The sequence below is a fragment of the Mastomys coucha genome, unplaced genomic scaffold, assembly GCF_008632895.1.
Source record: "Mastomys coucha isolate ucsf_1 unplaced genomic scaffold, UCSF_Mcou_1 pScaffold22, whole genome shotgun sequence".
Taxonomy (NCBI): domain Eukaryota; kingdom Metazoa; phylum Chordata; class Mammalia; order Rodentia; family Muridae; genus Mastomys; species Mastomys coucha.
The window spans coordinates 222,166,889-222,182,253 of record NW_022196905.1 but is presented as its reverse complement, the minus strand read 5'-3'; the positions used below and the strand labels follow the sequence as shown (position 1 = coordinate 222,182,253).

The window sequence follows — 15,365 nt, the reverse complement described above, 5'->3', positions numbered from 1 at the left end:
GTCCTGGAACTCACTCTGTAGACCAGGCTGACCTCAAACTCAGAAATCTGCCTGCTTCTGCCTCCCAAATGCTGGGATTAAAGACGTGCACCACCACCGCCTGGCTATAACTTATCTTTTATTTTACAAGAGCCTATAGTTAAGACACTCTGGATTTTTAAAAGAGACATTAAACTTTTAAAGTGTTGAAATATTTAAAGTCTGTGAGACTTTCAAATTGAACTGTATTTTATATTGTGATGTTAGCATGAGATCTTGGGGATAAGGAAAGGTTATGGTTTAAAGGTGATTGATGCGTGTGTCAAGTTGACAAGGGGAAGACCTGGGGTGGCTGCTGTTGGTTATCCACTTGACAATCCTAGAAATGGAGGAACTCAACTGAGGAACTGTCTCTATCAGGTTAGCCTGTGAGCACGTCCTTGGAGCATTTCCTTGATTGTTAATTGATGTAGGAGCCATCTACATCATGGCTCTATGATGTAGAGCCATAGGTGGCCTGAGCTGTAGAAGAAAACTAGCTGAGTGTGAGCCTGGGGCAAGCTAGTGAGCAGCTTTCCTCCTTGGCTTCTGCTTGATGCTCCTGCTTGGAGTTTTTACCCTGGATTCCCTATTTGACGTGGACTGTAACCAATAAACAAACAAACACAAATCCTTTCCTCCCCAAGATGACTTTGATCATGGCGTTTATCACAGCCACAGAGAGCAAACTACAAGTTTCAGGAAAGTAGGGCCTGGAGAGGCAGAGCTGTGTCAACAGTAATATATGAGGGGCTTGGTGGCTCAGTGGCTTAAGTGCTTGTGCACAAACCTGATGATTTGAGTTTGATTCCTGGAACCTACAAGAAAGGGAGCATAAGAGAAGCTGACTCCACAAAGTCGTCCTCTGACCTCACATGCACAGACATCCAAATGTGAATTGTGGCAGACACAACCACACACACATGTGTGCGTGCGCGCACACACACACACACACACACACACATACACACACTCGCCATCACAAAGCATGAATAGAGAGAAGAATCTATTTTCTTTTTTTTTTTTTAAGATTTATTTTTTATTTATTTTATGTGTATGAATACACTGTAGCTGTACGGATGGCCATGAGCTATCATGTGTGTGGCTGCTGGGAATTGAACTCAGGACCTCAGCTGGCCCCGCTCGCTGCGCCCCTCTCACTCCAGCGTAATTCACTGTAGCTGTCTTCAAATGCACCAGAAGAGGGCGTCAGATCTCATTACAGATGGTTGTGAGCCACCATGTGGTTGCTGGGATTTGAACTCAGGACCTTCGGAAGAACAGTCAGTGCTCTTAACCGCTGAGTCATCTCACCAGCCCCAAGAATCTATTTTCACTAAACAAGTTTTTGTGTCTTTTGTTTTTGTTTTTTAAGGCTTATGTATAAGGGGCTGGAGAGATGGCTCAGCGGTTAAGAGTACTGGCTGCACAGTTATGAATTTGAGTTTGGTGACCAGAGCCCACATAGAGAGCCAGATGCCCCGTGCTTGTCTGTAATTCCAGTTCTAAGCAGAGGCAAAGATAGAACCAGGAGTCTGGAGAGATGGCTTAGTGGTTAAGAGAGTATACTGGTCTTGCAGAGGACCCAAGTTCAATTCCCACCCAGCACTGATATCAGGCAGCTCACAACTGCTTGTAACTCCAGTTCCAGGGGATCTGACAGCCCTCTGCCCTCCTCCTATGCAAACATATACACATATACAAAAATAATAATTTGAAAGGGACTGGTGAGATGGCTCAGCGGGTAAAAGCACTGACTGCTAAGTTCAAATCCCAGCAACCACATGGTGGCCCACAATCATCCGTAATGAGATCTGACGCCCTCTTCTGGGGTGTCTGAAGACAGCTACAGTGTACTTACATATAACAATAAATAAATAAATCTTTAAAAAAATAAATAAATAAAAAGTATTTAAAAAAATATGTATAAAGCCAATGGCTTATGGGCTTCCAACCTGGTGTAGAAAACAAAAGTCTTAAGTTCAAGTGGAGACTTTGCCTCAAAGAGTGACAGAGGAGGACACTCCTGACAGCTTCTTCAGCTGTCCATGACAGTGCACACACAATTGTGTACACTCATGTGGACACATGCATGCATACATACAAATAATTTTTACATTTACCATACAAAACAGGCTGATCTGCAGAGAGAGACTGGGAAGTCTTGCTCATTTGGGCTTCATGCAACAAACAGAGCATGCTCAGGAAAACCCCTCAGTATGGAAGAGTGGGAGAGGTGTGTTATGTAGATGACCTGTAAAGGTCATGAGGTTTTGGCCCACTCCTTTTTGTGCTTTTCCCTCAGCTCACTAGCCCATGTTTAGTCTCCATTCTCTAGAACACCTTCCTTGACTTAAAAATCCATCCCCTATTTTGTTCCCCTTCTAAGAAGGATCGAAGTATCCGTGCTTTGGTCTTTCTTCTTCTTGAGTTTCTTGTGGTTTGTGGATTGTATCTTGGGGGAACAAAATACCCTTGGTAGGAGTTGCAGAGACAAAGTATGGAGCAGAGACTGAAGGAAGAACAATCCAGAGAACCTGGGAATTCCCAACCTGGGAATCCTTCCCATATACAATCACCAAACCCAGACACTATTGTGGATGCCAGCAAGTACTGGCTGACAGGAGCCTGATATAGCTGTCTCCTGAGAGGTTCTGCCAGTGTCCAACTAATACAGAAGTAGAGGCTCACAGCCATCCATTGGACTGAGCACGGGGTCCCCAATGAAGGAGCTAGAGAGAGGACCCAAGAAGATGAAGGAGTTTGCAGCCCCATAGGAGGAACAACAATATGATCTAACCAGTACCCCCCCATGCTCCCATGGTTAAACCACCAACGAAAGAGTACACATGGAGAGACCCATGGCTCCAGCTGCATATGTAGCAGAGGATGGCCTAGTCGGTCATCAATGGGAGGAGAGGCCCTTGACCCTGGGAAGGTTCTCTGCCCCAGTGTAGGGAATTCCAGGACCAGGAAGTAGGAGAGGGTGGGTTGGTGAGCAGGGGGAGGGGGAAGGGAATAAGTATTTTTTTTTTCTGAGGGGAAAGCTGGAAAGGGGATATCATTTGAAATGTAAATAAAGAAAATATCTAATAAAAAAAATCTGTCCTTAGGGGTAGAGAGATGTTTCAATGATTAAGAACATTTGTGGCTCTTCCTAAGGAGCGGGGTTTGATTCCTAGCACCCAAATGACTGTTGACAATCATTGGAAACTCCAATTCCAGGGGTTCTGATGCTTGATCAGCATTTTTCCTCCCATAGGTATGAAGAGATAGGCCAGATTAGACCAGATTAACAGTAGAGAAAGGCAGCTCTTGGGTGGGTTCACTGATCTCACAGGTGGAGGTCAGTGAAGTCACACATCCAGGCTAAAACAAGGAGGTTTTATGGGTCCTGGACATGGGGTGGTGATGTGTGACGTAGGAGCTGGGATTGTCTCCATCCACGGTCAATCACTGGGTCAGGCACTCTTGGCTGAGTTGGCTGAAATGGGGACTGATGACATGTTTGCCTGGAGTTTTCTCCAAGCAGACCAGGAGTTTTGTCTGTGAGGGCAGGTTTGTGAGGGCAGGAGTAGGAGTAGATGGTGTGTGTGTGTGTGTGTGTGTGTGTGTGTGTTTCCCATTGTGTGCAGGGGATAAGCAAGGGTCCCAGCCCAAAAATGCTCTTTTCTGACCTCAGTGGACACTGCACACACACGGTGGACATATATCTATATAGGCAGACCATCAAACAGAAACAGAAACTAAATAAATCTGGGGCCAGAGAGGTGGCTCAGAGGCTGAGCACTGGCCTCTCTTGGAAAGGACCTTTTCCAGCCTCTGAGGGAAATACATGCACAAACCTATCTGCAGCCAGAACATCCAAACAGGTAAAATAAAATGAAAACAATCTAGAGAAGGTTTTGAAACCATAAAGCTATATTTCTACTTGTAATCATACGCCCTTATTTCCAGAGAAGGCTATATTCACAGGGGGCAACGGTTAAGCTTTAAGTGGGTCTTTGAAGTTTTCTTTTTATATTTTTCTTATTTACTGTATATGTGTCGGCTTAGGCACATCGTGGTGCGCATCGTAGAGGTTAGAGGGCAACTTATGAACTTGGTGTTTTCTTCCATCCTGTAATCCTTAGAGATACAAACCAGGCCATCAGGCTTGGAAGCATGCAAGTTTAAGGCCTGTGCTGGACAAGAAAGCCATCCCACCTGATCAGGAGGGGCACAGCTAAGCCATGCTCGGTGGGCACATCATGTGTAAGGTGCTGCTCCTGTGTAGGGGAAAAAGGTCCTCTTGGGCTTCACATATATAGGTACATGGTCACGTGCTGACCTCACTTGTTCAAAGTCCAGTACTGAAGAATAAGATGATATAAAAGAAAAGCTAAATTGTGCATGCTGGTACCTGCCTGTGATCCGGCATTGGAAGGCTGACGTTGTTCAAGGCTAGCTGGGTTTCACTGTGAAATCCTAAAAACCTTAATCAGAGAAAGCATTCTCTCGTCATGAACACTACACCTCCAAAATCATGTTTGCTTCTGTGAATGTCAGTGCACATATGCAGGGGTCAGAGGTCAGGGTGTTGGTCCTCACCCCCACCTGGTTTGAAATAGGCTCTCCTGTTTGTTACTTCATCATCCCAAAAGCCAGATTCTGAATTTCTGAGGATTCTCAAGCTCTGCCTGTGATGCCTTGTAGGAACACTGCCATCCCAGACGTGTGTGGCACGGTGGGGGTGCTGCAGATCTGAGTTCAGGTCCCCACCCTGGCATGACAAATGTAGTGTCCACTGGGACCCACTTCCCAGCATCCACACAGTGCTTAGCCACCCCACTTATAAGAGTTTAAAGCCATACTACATTTCATCTTTTTCTTAGAACATTTTATTATTATGTTTATGAATGTGTTGCCTGTGTGTACTTAAGCATGCTGCTTGTGTGCTCATGGAAGCCGGAAGAGGACATTGGCTCTTCCAGAACTAGCATTGTAGACAGCTGTGAGCAGCCATTGTGGGTGCTGGGCATCGAACCTAGGTTCTAGGCAAGACCAGACAGTGCTTTCTTCTGAGCCACTTCTCCAGCCCCTTTTTAGGAATTCCATGAAATCTGAGCCAGACGAAGCCCCATTTTACAGACTAGGAAACCCTAGCCGGTTATGCAGAATGCCTGTTTCAGATCACAGTGCTGGTAACTGACAAATGCTTGCCTCTTAGCCCCGTCGCCAGCTTTCCTCATGTCACTGTGGGTGTGAAACTTCCATGACTGTTTATCTTTCCCAATGACTCTGCAAAAAAAAAAAAAAAAAAAAAAAAAAAAAAAAAAAAAAAAAGCCTCATATTACGGATGGGGAAACTGAGGCAGAGATAAGGAAGACTTTACCTAAGAGTCTGATTCTGTGTGGAGTGTTGGGGACCTTCTGGGGAACCCCAGCACATCTCTTGGCAGGTGGAAGAGCATGCCGAGGAGGAGGTCAGGAACCCAGGCTTCAGAGCTTGAGTGGCTCTCAAAGCTTACACTGAGGTGCTATCCCATGGACCCTGTTTTTAGCCCCAGCTGGATGCTTAGACCCAGAATGTCACATACTAGGGACTCACACCAGCCTCAAGACCCTTCAGAGGTTGGGCACATGGCTAATCCTGCAAGAATTATTAATTAATGCTAATTAATTGATGTATCTGTTCCCAGAGCCAACCAGCTCTTTGGGGCCTAGATTATCCACAGGCGGAAAATACAAGAAGCTGGGCACTCTGCCAAGAAACCGACTCTTCACCTGCCAAGGATCCTCTGCTGAGATTCATGGATGATAAAGGGAAATTGAGGCACAGAGAAGCCCATCAGTCGTGGAGCTTCAAGAGTGCTGTCAGGCTGGCTATGGCGGTATATACCCATAATCCTAGCACTGCAAAGCTGAGGCAGGAGAGTTGCCATGAGGTTTAGGCCAGCCTGGGGGCTGGGCTGCAGGCAAAAGAATCAGGGGTTCAAGACCAGTCCTGGCTGTTAGCTAGTTTGAGGATAGACTGGGCTACATGAGACCCTATTTCAAAAAAAAAAAAAAATGCAGTTGTCATTTGAAAAGAGCAAAGAAATATGAGCCATTGGCCCCCAAGCTATGGTGCTCCCCACTCTGAGACCTTTTTCTCTTTTGTAAATAGGAACAAGAGAGTTCCTTGTATGTTGCAGGTGTTGGGAACACTCCAGACAGCTGCTACATCTCAGCTACGTTTGTATCACTGTTTAAAAATTGGGGGGGCTGCAGAGAGGCTCAGTGGTGAAGAGCTCAACACTGCTCATGCAGAAGACAGGAGTTCAGTTCCCAGCACCCATGGGCTCTCAATGCCCTGTAAGTTCATCTCCTGGGGATGAGATTCCCTCTCCCGGCATCTCAGGGCACCTGCACTGATGTGCACAAATCTGTATGGGCACATACACACACACACACACACACATACACACACACACACACACACACACACACACAGAGGTAACTTTTCAAATTAGATTAAAATTTTAAAATATTTTTACATAATATATATTAATACCTGGTGGCCACAGAATCCAAAAACTGTCAGATCCTCTTGAACTGAACTTATGAGACAGCTATAAGCTGTCTGCATAGGGGTGCTGGGAATCGAGCTCTTAAAGCTGAACTATCTCTCCAACCCCTAAAAGTCTTTGTTTTTTGTTCGAAAGCAGGTAGGGTGGCTCAGGTCTGTAATCAAGCACAGGGTAGGTTGAGGAAGGTCAGCCACAGGTTGTAGACATATTGGGCTACATGTGAATCTCAGGCCATCCTAGGCTACAGGGTAGGACTTTGTCTCAAAATAAAGTAAAATAATATATATAATTTTTTGAGATGGGCTCTCGCTCTGTGGTCCAGGCCAGCCTGCAATTCACTACCCTTCAATGGATAATCTTAGCTGTCCATCTGATTACGTCAGAAATTAACTGAAGTCCAAGCAGCTGGAGACATCATGAGGGATTTTTTTTCTTGATTTTTTTCTTGATTAGATCCACCTTAAACCTAGGCCACACTTTCTGGTGGCAGCCTATATAAAGGATAGGGAAGCCAGAAGCGCTTGGTCTCTGCCTGCCAGTCCTCACTAACACTGGTAAAATCATCTCTTCACTGGTATCAGAGCCAACTGCTTTGGGATGCTGCTGTACACTGAAGCTCCCCTGAGGCAGACAGCCTTGTGGGTGGGACAACTCTTGGATTCTTTAGCTTTCTGTTGGGAGACAGCCACTGTGGCACTAGCCAGACCCTAGCCAGTAAGCCACTCTAACACACTCCTTTTATATGTCTATAGATTTATTGCATCAGTTTTGTTTCTCTGGAGAACCCTGGATAGTATTACCTCTCGTCTCAGTCTCTAAGTGCAAGAATGATATGTGCCACTGCACCCAGGTCATAAAGCATTTATGCAAGTAGAACACTCTACATGTAATGGTTTATAACAGACATTCCCTGTTTCTGGCTACCCTCTCTCAGGCCACCCTGTGCCTCAGTTTCTTTCCTGAGCACCACAGAAGGAGCAGTTCTGGCAGCTTCTCCCTCTGGCTTGGATTCGGGCAAGAACCCTCCCCCTACTCTAACCTTGGAGAATCCAGTGGGAAATCATTTCCAGTCCATCTGAGCACACGTAGCAGTAAGATATTTCTCTGGCCTCCAATTGAAAACAGAAGTTTCCTCCACATTCGTGGAGACAGAGCAGAAGGATAAACAAAGACAGACACACTCGGGCCAGAAAAATCCGATGTAAACACATCGCAGCAGACAAACACATGGGCATGCCAAACATACACACAGCCGGCTGCAGCCACACGCTTGGGCTAGTGTAACAGGTTCACTGCACCCAAAGAGGCCTTCTGTTCAACCACAGTGAAGGGCAGAGGTGCCCCCGAGGAGATGCTCTGGGCATGACCTTGTCTGGACACCCAAGCTTTTGAGTGCACCCAACTGCAAACTAGAAGTTCAGGGATTAACACACCACAAGGGGAGATCTCTGGCAATGTTAGTGGGTGCGCACACAGCCCAGCACCCAGCCACAGCAGGTACTTGGTGTAGAGACCCAGTAGCTTCTCAAGTGTCTCTAGCCATGAGCTTCTCCTAGCCTTAAGTTTCTCTCCAAAAGCCTTCTGGCATTCTTAGCTAAGTTAGGCCCCCACTCTTGAATCCCGAGCTGATTTTGAACCAGGTAAAGGCACACACCAGTTTACAAAGTCCTATGTGGGTCTGCCCAATAGACATTCTCTCTCTTTTCCTGGCTATTCTTCTCCTAAGGCCTCCTTGTGCCTCACCCCTCCTGTACACTGTGGGACTGGGCTTCCAGGAAGGCCCTCTGGACCCTGACCTTGAGGAAAGCAGAGAAAATCCTAGGGTGGGGCTTGGAGTAGAGCAGCCATGGTTCAGCAAGGGGCCCACTGAAGACAGAGGTAGCATCGGGGTTCAGCTTCGATGACCCAACATCCTCCAAACCGCAGGATGATCCTCCTCAAATGATGAGCCAACATCAAGAGGCAGAGACACGGCAACCTCAGAGACCTGCTGAGCCAGAGACTACGAGGCACTGAGCTGGTGAGGGTGGGAGCTGGGGAAATGGAGCATTCAAAGCGATGTCTCTCCAACCAGGGTGTAGCCCACCTGGAAGAGGCATTTTATAGCCTGGGTGCCACTCCTGGGCCAGGGTTTACCAATGCTTTTGGAGGGGGAAGGGCTGGAGATTGAACCCAGGACCTCATTCTGCATACTCAGGAAGGGTTCTACCACTGGCTACACCCCCAGCTCTAAGCTGCTTGTTTTATTTTATTTTATTTTACTTTACTTTATGAGACAGGTTTCCTGTAGCCCGGGATGACCTTGAATTCACTATGAAGCAGGTTCCTCTCCTTGCACCTTGCGAGTGCCAGATGACAGATGAGAACAGTATTTCTGGTTTTATGCGGTAATGGAGATCCAACTCAGAGCAGCATGGATGCTAGAAAAGCATTCTTGCAACTCCAGCCTACATGGTTATTTGTTTATTTATCTTAGAGAGAGGGTCTCACTATATAGCCCTTCCTGTGTAGCCCAGGTAGGGCTCAAACTCACAGAGATCTGTCTGCATTGTTATTATTATTATTATTATTATTATTATTATTATTATTATTATTATTATTTTAACTGGTGGAGGAGTCCATAGCGCATGTGCAGAGGCTAGAAGACAACTTTATAGAATCTGTTCTCTCCTCCCACCTTCATGTGGTTTCAGGGGTTTGAACTCAGGTCGCCGGGCTGAAATGTATTTTTATGTTAGGTCACCCATTCATCTGGTTTCTGAACTTCAGCCAGTCATATGACTAGCCTGAGCCTCAGTTTCTCTGTACAATAGAGATTCATTCATCCCTACTGTGAATGTGCACCTACCTCTGCCACTGTGCCAACCATGGCTGTGGAAGTTTAATAGGATCCCCACCTGGTAAGCTTGTCTCTGCGAACATAAGTTGGGGGTTACTTAGCTAGCGTGCGCACAGCTAGGAGATGGGTAGAGAGGGCACCTTCATCTACACCTCACACACGATCAAAAAGCTTCCCAACCAGGCGGTGGACTCTGAAAAGGCGAAGTCTACAGGCCTCTGTCAGCAAAAACTGCACACCAACACACCGCTAGTGACCGGTACAGCGGCTGCGGCAGCGCGGGGAGCGAGCGCCACCTGTGGGCCGCCAAGTGGAGGTGCGAGCGGCTCCTGCGAAAGTGGGTCACAGCCACCTCCTACCCGCCAAGGGCTCACCCTCCCCCATCCCCAGGAGTAGTTTTAGAAACAGCTCACGTTTATGAAATTCTCCTGCAAAGGACGCTTTCTCAGCCAGAATTTGTCCACGTATTCATGCAACAGACGTTTGCTGAGCGCCACTGTGCTTGTCCTGGTCTGGGGTCAGAGACAGGGAAGAGAGCATTTTAAATCTGCCAGAGCTCCTGATCACAAGAAGATGGGAGTGAGCTCAGGAGGTCAACTGGGACCGGACAAGACAATTGCTGGCTTCAGTAAGTGTCCTGAGGAGAAGAAGGCCAACAGAGGGAAGAAGTGACACGTTCATGACTGCAGAGCCAGACCACGAATCAGAGAGGGCTCCAAGGAGGTGTGGATTGCACAGAGGATTGAAGAGCTCTGAGCCACCCCATGATCGAAGCTCCAGGTGCCAATACACACGTGTGCACACACACACATACACACACGAATGAGAGAGAGAGAGATTACATTAGGTGTTCCAGTTAGATGTGGCAAGTGCAAGGGTCCCAGGGCAGGCAAGCTTGAAGGTAAAGCGCTCTCCCTCTTTTAGGTTTATCTCATGTGCATGACTGTTTTCCCTGCATGTGTGTCTGGACAACACATGCCTGGTGCCCTCTGAGGTCAGAAGAGGGTGTCAGATGCCCTGGAACTAGAATTACAGGAGGCTGTGATCCACCAGGTGGGTGCTGGGAACTGAACTCAGGTCATCTGCATGACTGAACCACAGAGCCGACTTCTTTAAGCCAATGTGCTATTTATTTATTTATTTACTGTGTATGTGCACACATGACAGTGCAAATGCTAAGGCACACATGTAGAGATCAGAGGACCCTTGTAGGAAATGCTTCTCTCCTACCAGGTAGGTTCTGGGGATTGAACTCAAGTCATCAGGTTAGGTGGCTAGTGGCTTTACCCATTGAGCCATCTCGGGAGGCAGTTGATGAATTTAAGAGAGATCAGGGTAGCCAGAACCCACCCCTCCCCAGACAGAAATTTGGCCCAAAGAAGAATAATCCTTACACTAGGCCAAAATCTGTGGGTCACCACCCTGGTATCAGCTGCCGTGTGACTCACAGAAAGGACCCCTGGCTCACATACAAGTCTAATCATCACTCTCTCTGGCCTTTGTCTCTAACCACAAATTTTTAAAAAATGTATGAAGCTATATGAGGTTGTAGAGGCAGGAGGACCAAGCAGTCAGGGCCATCCTTAGCTACATAGTAAACCTGGACTATTCTGAGGAGGCCACCTCTCCCACAGCAGGAAGCTCTTACCCCAGTCCTCAGTAACCTTGCTTGCTCTTCGAATGTTAAAATAAAAAAATATCTCTTTACTGTATGCTACTATGGATTGAACCTACAGCTTCCAGCCCCTCAGTAAAGGGCACAGGCTGGCCTTGAGCTTGCTCTGTAGCTCAGCCAGGCCTTGGGACACCAGCCAGTCCCACTTCAGCTTCCTGAGCAGCTGAGGTGAGTGACAGGTGTGTGCCATACTGTGGCTTATGCAACCCTTTAGACCTGGATTAGTCAACCATGATCTATGTGACAGACCTGGCTATCAGAATCCCATCTTTGTTCTCTCGTCTCCCTTCGTGGCAGACTCCAGGTTCTGCATAGCCATTTTGGCTCTGGAGCCAGTGCCTGGCCTCAGATATTTAGAACCAGTACAGGCCCAAGCTGGCTCCCCGTCCCCAGACAGCCTGCACATCTGGGCAGTCATCTGGTCTCCTTTCTTCTCTGAGCCCTGAACCTCTGTTACCATCCCATCATCCCTGAGAGAGCCGGTGTCCCCTCCTTCTTGACCTCAACCTGGGGCTGCAGTGTGAAATCTCTCAGCTAGACAGAAATGAACCTCAAACCAGATGTGGTGGCACATGCCTGTATTCTTTTTACTGAGGAAACTGAGGTAGGAGAATCTTGAATTTACAGTGAGATTCTGTTTCAAAAAAATAAAAAGTACTCTCCAAGCCCCTCATGGTAGACCCCAGCCTCGCCTTCTTGCTCCCTAATAGTTGTGTGTACTCTCAGAAAGAAAGAATAACTTGATCCCAGGTACACTGCTTCTTTCCATAACTGAGGGGCCCCTGGCCAGACTGACGGCCTCCCCAGCTTCCTAGAAAAGCCAGTGCCTTCCCCAGGCCTGCTGGTGCGCTTAGGGAGGGGAGGGGCCTCTGGGGCTTCTAATTATGGCTTCAGCAGCACAGACTTAATTACTGCCTTGCGAAGGGTTAATTACTCCTAATCGGTTGGGAATCAGGCAATTTCCTCGCCTCCTGAAAACCAAAATATTTTCCCTTCTCAAAGCCCCCTTCACCCCCTCTCTTTCCTTGGGCTTTTTCTACTTTGCCTGCTCGGAGGGTCTAGGCCTGTCGACAGGTCGGAATCAGAATTCCCACCAGGAGCTGGCTTGATGGAGCCCTGTGGTTCTGACTTAGGGCATCAGCAGATTCATAGGACACAGGTTCTGGTCTAAAGCACATTTGAAGACTGCCTTCAAAAGGTGCTCTAGAGCTTTCGTGGAGGACTCCAGTTCCTTGGGCTCTAGTAGAATCCTGTCCCACCTTGGGGGACTTCTGGGCTGGGGAGGCTGAAACTGATTGCTCTAGGCCTCAGTTTCCCCATCTGCTGTCACCTACCTGGTGAGGGTAAGCAAACTGACACCTACCTGGGTGGCCTTGCATTCATAGGACCAGGGATGGGAGAATGAATGAGGCAGGGGAGATCAAGCCCCCTTTGGTCTATCAGATAGTTACAAAAGTTAGAGAAGAGGAGAGAGAGAGTAATGTCAGGCTGGGAAAGGCCCACACAACCCTTTAGTAGGGAACCAGGACACGTACACTTGATTGAGTCCTAAGCCCAAGGGACCTGGAGAAACATTGTTGTTAAAACTGTTTAAGAGAAAAATGTAGCCAGGTGGAGTGAGTTCCAGGACAGCCAGGGCTACACAGAAAGACCCTGTCTCGAAAAAACAAAACAAAACAAAAAAATTTAAAAAAAAATAAAAAAAAGAGAGAGAAATGTAGCTTTGTGTCACCTGTGTGCAAGAACGTGGTGGATGGCTCGCTCTAAGCTGTGGACAAGACTGCAGGTGAGGAAGACTTGGGAAGTCACTAGTCTTAGCCTGGAACTGACCTTCCCTACTTGAGGCTGCGTTCTCTCCCACGTCTTTCAGTCTTTGTTCCTGAACCAGTGTCCTTGAGGTTCCCATTATTATCTTTCCAGTGACCCTCGGGGAGCAGCCCACACAGGTGCCCTAGCCTTTCCACATAGCCTGGCTCACCCTGAGTGAGGAGGCTGCCTTGTGGTGGGTGCTGTTGATTCTTCTCTCCATACTGTGGGGCTCGGCTGTTGAGCGGGGAGCTGGGGCATGGAGCTCAACCTCCAAGGACCTTGCTGTCAGCTGGTTTGTTACAGGCAAAGCAGCAGGCAGGTTGTATGGGAGAGGCAGGCGAGGACACAGAGCCACTGATGGGTAGCTTGCTAAGGACCGAGGCTGGATCTCAGCCCTAAAGGGATTGGTCAACTTCCTGTTTACAGAGATGTCAAAAGCCAAGCTTCCTTTCTTTCTCTCTTTCTCTCTTTCTTTCTTTCTCTCCTTTCTTTCTCTCTTTCTTTCTTTCTTTCCTCCCTTCTTTCTTTCTTTCTTTCTTCCTTCCTTCCTTCCTTCCTTCCTTTCTTTCTTTCTTTCTTTCTTTCTTTTTCCAAGACAGGGTTTCTTTGTATAGCTCTGCTGTCCTGGAACTCACTCTGTAGACCAGGCTAGCCTCGAACTCAGAAATCCGCCTGTCTGTGCCTCCCAAGCGCTGGGATTAAAGGCTTGCACCACCACTGCCCAGCAAAGCCAAGCTTTCTATGTTCTTCCCTGCTCTGACCCTAGTGAGAGAGTCGCTGTTGAAGAGCCTTGGGGAGCCCAGACTGTCTCAGAGCTGGGCACTGATACTTTCAGGACCCAAGCTGAGCCTGAGACCCTGGCTTCCAACCCCAGAACTGCTAATGTGTCATGCGTGTACACATACACACACATACACACACCTGTGCTCATGTGACTGCACTTGTGTCTGCACACATGTATGTGACTGCATGTGTGTGTGTGCATATGTGTGTAAATGTATGAGTCTACACGTGTATGAGTGTGGAGGTAAGACAATTTCAGGTGTCAGGCCTCAGGAGCCATCTCCGTGTTTTGAGATGAGGCCTCTCCCCGCCGGCCAGTCCCAGGGGTCCTTCTAGCTCACCCTCCCCAGTGCTGGGATAAAAGTCCACACACATCCTGAATTTTATTCTGTGAGGACTGAACTCAGGTCCTTATGCTTACAAGACAAATACTACCCTACTGAGCCATTTTCCCAGGCCCCAAACTACTAAAACATTAAAGGAGACATTAACAGCTTTATTTGTCTTTTTTTTTTTTTTTTGGTTTTTCAAGACAGGGTTTCTCTGTGTAGCCCTGGCTGTCCTGGAACTCACTCTGTAGACCAGGCTAGCCTTGAACTCAGAAATCCTCCTGCCTCTGCCTCCCAAGTGCTGGGATTAAAGGTGTGTGCCACCACTGCCTGGCCCAAAGACCTGTATTTCTCACAATGTCCCTCTCTGTACTGATCAGCCATTTGTATCCAGTTGTGAAGTCTAGCTCCCACCAATCACCACCTACATTCGGGGTAGAAGACACAGGCATTTTTGGTTAGTGTGTTTGCTAGCCCATTCTGAGTTAGGGTATTCCCTTTTTACAAAAAGAAGAAGAAATCACTTTGCCAAATTAGTTTCCCTTTGCTGCTGTGCTCCTTTGTGGGGCATCAAGATTATTTTTTTTCTAATTATTTGGTTGTTCTCCAGGATTTTTAAATTCACCTGGGAGACAGTTAATATCCTCTCCACTGGGGAGACACGGCCCACTCTGTTGTGGTGGCCCCCAGGATCTTGGGAAATGACACTTTTTTTTAACTCAATAAGGATCCCAGGAACTCAAGATGGCACAAGAAAATATTGTGACAGACAAAACAAAACAAACAAACAAAACAAAAGAAACAAACAAAAGAAAATGTCCTGTATACAAGGCAGGTGTGCCGGCTCATTTTCTGTCACCTTGATTTGAGTTCCGGCCATCTGGGAAGAAGGAAGCTCAGTTAAGAAAATGTCTCAGCTGGGCAGTGGTGGCACACACCTTTAATCCCAGCACTTGGGAGGCAGAGGCAGGCTGAGTTCTGAGTTCGAGGCCAGCTTGGTCTACAGAGTGAGTTCCAGGACAGCCAGGGCTACACAGAGAAACCCTGTCTCGAAAAATCAAAAGAAAAAAAAAAATAAGGTGAAGATAAGGGCTGGGGAGATGGCTCAGTGGTTAAGAGCACTGACTGCTCTTCCAGAGGTCCTGAGTTCAATTCCCAACAACTACATGGTGTCTCACAACCACCCTCTACTGGTGATGTCTGAAGACAGATACAGTGTACTTATATACATAAAAATAAATAAATATTTAAAAAAAAACAGAAGGTGAAAACCAAGGAAGAAGGGAGGGAAGGAAGGAGGGAAGGAGAAGGAAGAAGGAAGGGAAGGAAAGAAAGAAATTGGGAAAAGGAATTGCGAGAGA

At 47.3% G+C, this 15,365-nt stretch overlaps 1 long non-coding RNA gene across 2 annotated transcripts in view; it reads right to left on the bottom strand.

Moving 5' to 3' along the window:
• Positions 1 to 5,034: 5,034 nt before the first annotated feature.
• The window catches only part of LOC116104517, a 22,542-nt gene continuing 12,211 nt past the window's right edge, over positions 5,035 to 15,365 (bottom strand). Inside the window, exons 1-3 of one of the 2 annotated variants that reach the window (XR_004123940.1) lie at positions 9,418 to 9,660; positions 6,554 to 6,723; positions 5,035 to 5,298 (exon numbers count right to left, since the gene is read on the bottom strand). This is a non-coding gene — a long non-coding RNA (uncharacterized LOC116104517). Of the gene's footprint in view, positions 5,299 to 6,553; positions 6,724 to 9,417; positions 9,661 to 9,821; positions 9,921 to 15,365 lie in introns of those variants that run through there. The other variant, XR_004123938.1, reaches the window with a different exon arrangement.